Source organism: Halyomorpha halys, unplaced genomic scaffold, assembly GCF_000696795.3.
Source record: "Halyomorpha halys isolate HHAL.00 unplaced genomic scaffold, Hhal_1.1 Scaffold517.1, whole genome shotgun sequence".
NCBI lineage: Eukaryota > Metazoa > Arthropoda > Insecta > Hemiptera > Pentatomidae > Halyomorpha > Halyomorpha halys.
Window position 1 is genome coordinate 284,872 of NW_027112024.1, and position 8,172 is coordinate 293,043.

The following is an 8,172-nucleotide window of genomic DNA, read 5'->3' on the forward strand; positions in this document are numbered from 1 at the left end:
GGGATTTATTGGAATTTATTTTAATCCTACAGTTTTGGCACCATTCTTCAAGGGTGGTGATAAAAAAATAATTTAATTTTTAAAAACCCGACTACGAAAAAACTCTGTCATAGGTGCTCCTATTTCTTCCAGGAGATGGGATATTACTGCAAATCTCCTTAAACCTATTAGTATTTTGTTGTATAGTAGTCGAGTATCTTCCACAATTCAACGAAACTAAAAATACCTTAACACTGTCACTTTATATTTACACGTGCAGACGCAAGAGCTTTCTGTATGGTGACAGTACAAGAGCCCTAGAGGAGAAAAAGATACAGTTATTTCACCCCAGTTTTTTATTATTTTAATGAAAACTATGTATAATTACTAGTCAAAATTGATGGGTCTACCAAATATAGGTAGGGGGAATAAAAAATGGCGGTTGTTTCAAAGCGTTAAGAAAAATTAACTTTTCATTCGGAGCTCTATATCTTTAAAACTACCAACAGCACTAGAAAACCTTATTGAGTATCATTTAAAGTAGAGTACATTTTCTAAAATATGAGCCTTAATAGAGCTATTTATGTTCAATAGTTCACGAGATATAGCTTTTATAAAAAATGTACTGTAAAATCAGTAATCAGTGTAATTTATTTTGAAAAATCTATATCTCAAAAACCATTCGACGTACAGATGTCTATTATCACGCAAATTAAAGCTAGTATAATGGATATTAAAGTAGTTTAAGACCTTTATCTTCCTAGGAATAGTTGTTTTTATCATATTTCCTAAAATTAATTTATTTATAGTTGTTCAGAAAACTACTGCCCCTACGAAAATAAGTGTAATAAACTACTTGATAGCAAGTTAAATTTAAATTTGAGTTTTGGCAGACATATATGCGTCTTATGGATCTAGAGATATATTTTTTCAAAAATCCAACATTTTATATGGACAATTAGAAATTAACTGAATTGAGAATGACGTCACAGATCAGCTAAGCTTGTCACTGTTTTATTTGTCGTGTTAGGTTACTTGCTCGTTTTTGTGTTAGTATTGTTTTGAATGTTTTTAATATTAATGAAGCAATGGATGGCGATAATAATAATGTAATGACAGTTCTCAATTAGCTCATCTTGATTCTCTTCATCACAAGTTAAAAATCAACTAGGAACTCAGTTGCCAAACTTTTACACAACTTCCATTTTTCACTCATTTCAGGCATGTGTAAAAATTACTTAAATTAAAACTTAGAAGTAAACAATAACATGGAGTTTTATAAGGAAAGGTTATAAAACAAGTTGGTCAAAAAATCCACTAGAAGCTCTTATACAGTTAACATTTAACATGGTAAAACATTTTACATTTAACACAACATCATGAATACCCATTATGAATGCTCCTTAAATTTATACCGGTGCATTAGATAAAGGTTACAAGTAGTTAGAAATGAATTTTAATAATAACAATAATCTTTATTTATTCTGGGATTGATCCATTTAGAATAATTTACAGGCGTCAAAATTAGGCGATTTTAATACTAATAAAGCAATGGATGGCGATAATAATAATAATGTAATGGCAGTTCTATTTTTTCACTCAATTTAAGCATTTAATAATAAATTGCTTTAATGAAAACTTAAAAGTAAACAAAAACAAAAAGTTTTGTAAGGAAAGGTTACTAAACAAGTTGCTCAGAAAATCCGCTAGAAGCTCTTATGCAGTTAACATTTAATATGACTTTATTAAATGCTGCTTACAATCCTATACTTATAAAATTTAACTTGGTAAAACATTTTACATTTAACAAATCATGAATACTCCTATTATGTGCTGACTACATCTGCTACACTTTGACTTGGAGAACTAAATAAAATATTATTTCAATGTTTTCAACGTTTAAATTGAAATCAATCGCGGGATGTTACTTAGCAACTTGAAAAATTTAACTTCAAAATCGGTTTTGTAGTTCGGATCAATTAAACTTCATTCCAAGGGGTTAGTATCAAGTTTAGCTCACTCGTTAGAGATTTATGAAGCCGGATATTTTAAGCCACGAATGCCCTCTAAACTTGGCACGGAAATCCAGGTGACGGCCAATGTTTTTATGTTAGTTCTCTTGTGACAGCCGGTGGATACTCTAGAAGTTAGTTCCTCGGTAAGTCTATGAATAATTCATTTCACTGTTATCAGTTATTGCATTTGGGATTTCAACAACTAACTTTGTTCTCAGTTATCTGTTGCGCAATATCGAATAATATTTTGAGTTCTCCCTCTAAATTAGATAAGAAATATATTTATGATTAAGAATTTCTTATCTAGATAAGCTTATCAGTGTCCTAAAATATTCTATAGAACCCATCTTAGTAAAAAATGAATTATTTGAACCTTTGAATGCAAACGTGGTCCGAGTCAAAACCCTAAGTTCTGTGTTACTCAAACTATAGGGGAATCTCTGTAAAGTTTTAAATAAAAAATAATATTGTTTCTCAGAGGTGTTTGTTCTTGACAAGATTCGATTTGAGAAGGTTTGGGTTGCGGTCAGTAATGATAAATAAGTAATACTTATTGATTTATACCGACGTTTTGATCTTTATTTCAGGGCTTAAAACAAATAACAAGATAACAAACCTTAAATCAGAGAATAATAAAAATTTAATAATAACAAACTAACCTGGAAACATATATAACAATATATTAAGTAGGTAATTAGATGATTCTGACAGAAGACAAAATATAAATATAAAATTTAATATAATATTATATTTTATCTACTGTTAGTATCTACTCAATTTATTGTTATATATATATTTTTTTTTAAATATTTATTTATTGGTATTTACAACTGTACATTATAATACATTTAGTAAGTCTGATCTACGTTAAATTGGAGTGTTACAGGCGTGTAGAGAAAAATACCCATTTGTAGCACTTTAATGACATTTTACATTAGCTGGTCTCGTGGCCATCTTCTTTTCAGGCACCTCGGAGGATTGTCAGGAATGGAAGAGGATGCAAGATTAGAAACTAGGGGGTTTGATATATATATATATATATATATACGTTTCCAAGTTTATTTGTTTTCAGCCCTGAAATTAAGATCGAATCGTCGACACAAATAAATATGTTTTACTTAGTTGTGTATCATTACTGACTGCACTCTCTGACCATCTTTCTTGTTGAGTGTTTCAAGTTATTGCACTTGGTACTTAATTAAGGGACGTGACGGCCGTGCGGGTTAGGGCGCAGGTCCCAGTGGGCATGGTTCGGAACGTTGTGGGTTCAATTCCTACCTGCGGCAATTAACATTCATTTTTCGGCGGTCCTGAAGAATGAATCTTGACACTCCCACCTTGGTTAGTACGTGGCAGCAACTCAGATAGCCGTCAGGGGTTGGCAAAAAGGACCACCAGGCCAACTTGCCGTCTTGTTCCCCCACAAAATACCAGTACCAGTACCAGTAGTACTTAATTAAATAATTATTTTTTTTTTATGAATATTAATTTTGATGAGAACAGCATGACTAACATGATTTTGCCCTCAACGGTCATTTTTAAATAGTCCAAAATTATAATTAATTCTTTAACCTCAGTTTTTTTAAATTTAAATTTTAATCGGTAACTGATACCTATTTTGTTTTTATCACTTACCTATATATGAAATATATTGTCAATTTTCAACGGAAATGCACATTTTAGGTCCAAATACCTGACACAATGGTATATGTTTCTGTTGTCAGACTAGCTCAAAAACGAAAAGTCGTCCCAAACTGATATTATGTGTATCAGGTGGGTATATACCAGAGATTTGAGCAATGTTTTCGATAAAATAATAGATTTTGATTAAACTCGATATATCAATGTAAAATGAGGTGATATTTAATATCAGATAGAGGATTACGGAACGTTTCCCGCCATAGATCTTTCTCTTTGCACCTCGAGATTCTATAGTGCTATAGAATGGAACGTCCTGCAGGATCTTTACGAACCTGACCATTTTCCAATCCTTACAAAACTTTCGAATAAAAATCCTTCATTTCGGACGAAACCCAGGTGGATATTAGATAGGGCTGATTGGTCTTTCTTCTTCCTTGGCTTCTCCACCTTCCAATATAAATTTACCCACATACTCAACAATATTTACAGCTGAACTTCAGGCGATTTCAACAGCACTTCATTTATCCATAGAAAGTGAATATTCAAACATACTCATTTGTACAAATTCAATGTCTGCACTCCAGAATCTATCAAACTTCAGTCAAAGCGGATAGACAAAATTCACATCTATATAGAAATGCTAAAACATCTTAAAAAAAGTGTATCCTTTCTCTGGACTCCAGGGCACTCAGGAATAGCTGGAAATGAGGCAGCGGATAAAACGGCTAAAGAGGCTGCTACAATGAACGTTCCACCACTCCAAATTTACGAGCCGAAAGACATAAAGCATTTTTAAGGAACAGAATCCAAAAAAGTTGGGATTCAATGTGGGCTGACGTACCACTCACCAATAAACTAAGAAATGTTTAAAAAAAAACCACAAAAGTGAACAAGTGCCATAAGGGGAAACAGAAGAGAAGAAGTGATTGTTGCAAGAGTAAGAATAAGACATTTCAAATTAACACACCACTTAATCACAAAAGAGGACCAACCTAAATGCCAAACCTGTCAGTCCCCATTATCGATAAAGCATATAATTGAAGAATGCTCATCATTTCTTCAAGCCTTCGAAAATAATAAAATTCCTCGTACAAGAGAATTGGCCTTTAAAGACTCCATTAAAGCAGAATCCATAGACGAAATAATAAAATTTCTGAAAGATACTCAACTTTATACTAAAATATAATTCACCAATATCGACCAGTGTAAAAAGGAAATAGTCTACATTCAACCATCAAATGTTAAAGACAAGAAGATAAATAAAGTAAAAAGGGTTTAATAACCTAGATGTTGATCGCCCTGAATAAAAATCTAATCTAATCCACCTCCCATTCCTCCAAGCGAATTGAGTATTCAAGACGGATGCGAATCAATTACAAACACAATCATACAAGCAGCTAACGCATCAATACCAATAACTAAAGGAATACCAAAAAGACCACCGGTTCCATGGTTCAATGAAACGTGTAAAAGTGCTCTTAAAGACCGCCGCAAAGCTTTAAAAAAATTTCAAAGATGTATACCAACTCAAAATTTGATTGAGTAAAAAACAACAGGCTATATGCAGACAAACGTTCAATCAATGTAAGACTGAATCCTGGAGAAAATTTATAAGTTCTATTACACCGTCAACTACATCAGCTCATGCATGGAATAAAGTTCGTAAAATCATAAAAAATCTATCCTACCCCCGGATACACCATATTAGTTAATGACCAATTATCGGATAATTCAGAGTCCGTTTCAAATGAATTTGCTAATTTTTTATCCAAAATTTATACCCCACAATGCTAATTCGGAAGACATTGAATTTCAGAATGACAGTTATGATATGGTTTTATAATACAACCTTCCATTTACGCTGTGGAAACTCGAAAATATTTTAAATGGCATTAAAGGATCTTCACTCGGTCCGAATTACATTCACTATGACATGATAAAAAAACCTTCCACTTAACACCCTTAATTGGCTCCTCGATTTCTATATGGTCCGTTGGGGAGTTCCCAATTACCTGGCGAGATTCGGTGATAATACCAATATTGAAGCATGGGAAAGATAAACGATTACCTAATAGTTACCGCCCTATTTTTCTGACTAGTTGCCTAAGTAAAGTCATAGAACGGATGGTAAACAAAAGAGTGATGTAGTTAATAGAAAATAATGGCCTAATTCAAGCTTTTCAGTCTGGATTTCGCAATGGACGATCTACATTAGATCATTTAGTCACTTTAGAGACCGAAGTCCAATATGCATTTATCAACGGACAACAAGCGATTATTCTTTGATATGATGAAGCCATTCGATAGTATAAACTATACATACAGCCATCCTCCAAAAATTAACGTCTGTGGGAATCAGTGGACAAATGTATCGCTTTATAAAAACCGTTTAAAAACAATTTCTCTCTAACCGCCATTTTAAGGTTCGAGTTGGCCGTAATCTATCACAAAATCATAAATAGCTCAATGGTGTCTCTCAGGGTTGTGTTCTTAGCCCCACTTTATTCTCATTTGCCATAAATGATCTAGGGCTCAATTTACCAAGAGGCGTCAAATGTTTACTGTTTGCTGATGACTTAGCGATTGTTTGCAGGTCGGAGAACGTCAATACTATTAAAAATAAATTGCAAGAAGCCATCGACAGAATTAATCACTGGTCTACATCTATTGGTTTACAAATTTCTTCGGAGAAAACTGCATATCTCCACTTTAGTCGAAAAAGAAATACGCCTTTCTCTCCCGTACTACATCTTAGAAATTTACTGATTCCTTTAATTTTATTCTAATTACCTATCTCGCATTCTTCCTAGTCCTTTAAAAATTAGACGTGTGTGAAATATGAAAGAATTTGATAATTAACTTGAAGAGATTAGAGGAAAAATGTTTTCTTCAGGTTGAAAACACATATCCCGAAATAATAATAGTAATATAGACATATTATATATCGTTGGAAAGCCAAAGATTTTATGAAAATAATATTTAACAATAAAAGTCATAGAATTTAATAGAGAATGACGAAACTAGCATAAATAAAAGGTCTTTTTTAATTAGTTTAACGCATGCGCAAGAGGTTTTCCGTGTCTACAGCCTGATAACGTCATGTCACCAGAGTTGAGCAACTATGAAACTAATAGCTAAAATTGCCATAGATACGGTATTTATTTATCAATGGTTCATTCATGAATAAGAGTCGTATCCATGGCAATTTTAGCTATTAGTTTACAGCAGCTAATGGTCTGCTTGTCACCATAGTTATTAAATAAATTGCTTTTAATTCCATTTAACCTATATATGAGCCTTTCAGTAGAGAAGAGAAATCCATTAAATCCTTCTAAGTAATTAAGCGTTGAATGAATGGTGAAAAACAAATTGTAAGTTTTTGTACAAAGCTATACTTTTGTTTTTCTGCTGTTCTGAAATTAGGATGAATTTCAAATTCAAATAGGTTAGTAAGTTAAAGTTATGCGATGCGCGCGCCTCACTAGATATTTGTCATTAAAATATGGAAACATTTCGTACAGTTTTCTTATTTTAAATTAAAATGGTGGTTGAATAACAGTTTATTGTCTAAGGTGAGTCTTAAGTTGATGTGTTCGGTTGTTAACCTGTTACCTAACCACCCCTTTCTGACATGAGGGTGTCAGATCTAATACTGAACATACAATGTAACATTATAAAAATTAAAAAAAGTAAACATTTTAAATTTATATTAAAAAAATTATCAGGATATTAAGAGGACCATTTCTTCAGATTCCTTATAATATAGGCATGAATATTAGTGAAAATTTGGTACAAAGGCATTGGATGACTGAAAACTTAAAAAAAATTACCACTTCAAACAAGTTCAAAACTTGTATGGTATATCTACATGTTTGCCGCAAACCCAAGAGCTGTACGAAAACTTGGTAAACAAATGAAGTAACAAAGGGCGGTACCCACTCGCTTGTTATGTTCTTTTGAATTTTGTCGGCTATTTACATTCGATTTACTCTATTTTCATTTTTATTTTTTAAAACGGAGAGTACAAAATACCTATCTGCTGCCAGTTTTCAAACTCTATTACTAAATAATCACAGACGTTTGGACGCACTACAAGCACTAGCCTCAAGTCCCCTTTAACTTGTGCCAACAATCGACACTGATCAACCACAAATTCATGGCAGCCAATCCAAATTGAGCATTAACTCCCTAGTGTATGTTTTAACTTTCCATAGTTTAGCCAACGTGTAGACTCACCTTAAGAAAGTGATTCCGATAGTAGTTAACGTGTCTCTACGCAATGCATGTAATTATACACATAAGTTGTGGGTACTGGATAGTACAGTAAACATGTCAATTATTTTTTTCTCAATATATTAAGGTGATTTCTTAATCATGTTCAACGGGGAAATCCCTCATGACTTAATGTCAGCGATTAAACCATGAGAAAAAACGTGAGCGTTACGTATGTGTTTTTCAGCTGCTTGCTAGCAACTACACTCTCTCTCTCTCTCTCTCTCTCTCTCTCTCTCTCTCTCTCTCTCTCTCTCTCTCTCTC

The 8,172-nt window shown here is 32.9% G+C and overlaps 1 protein-coding gene across 3 annotated transcripts in view; it reads left to right on the top strand.

The window, feature by feature from the left end:
* The window catches only part of LOC106683780 (choline-phosphate cytidylyltransferase A), a 180,694-nt gene that overhangs the window by 49,930 nt on the left and 122,592 nt on the right, over positions 1–8,172 (top strand). Inside the window, exon 1 of one of the 3 annotated variants that reach the window (XM_067049927.1) lies at positions 2,116–2,137. The exons of the other annotated variants lie outside the window; for them this stretch is intronic. The gene's annotated coding sequence lies outside the window, so the exon portion shown is untranslated. Of the gene's footprint in view, positions 1–2,115; positions 2,138–8,172 lie in introns of those variants that run through there. 3 annotated transcript variants of the gene reach the window in all.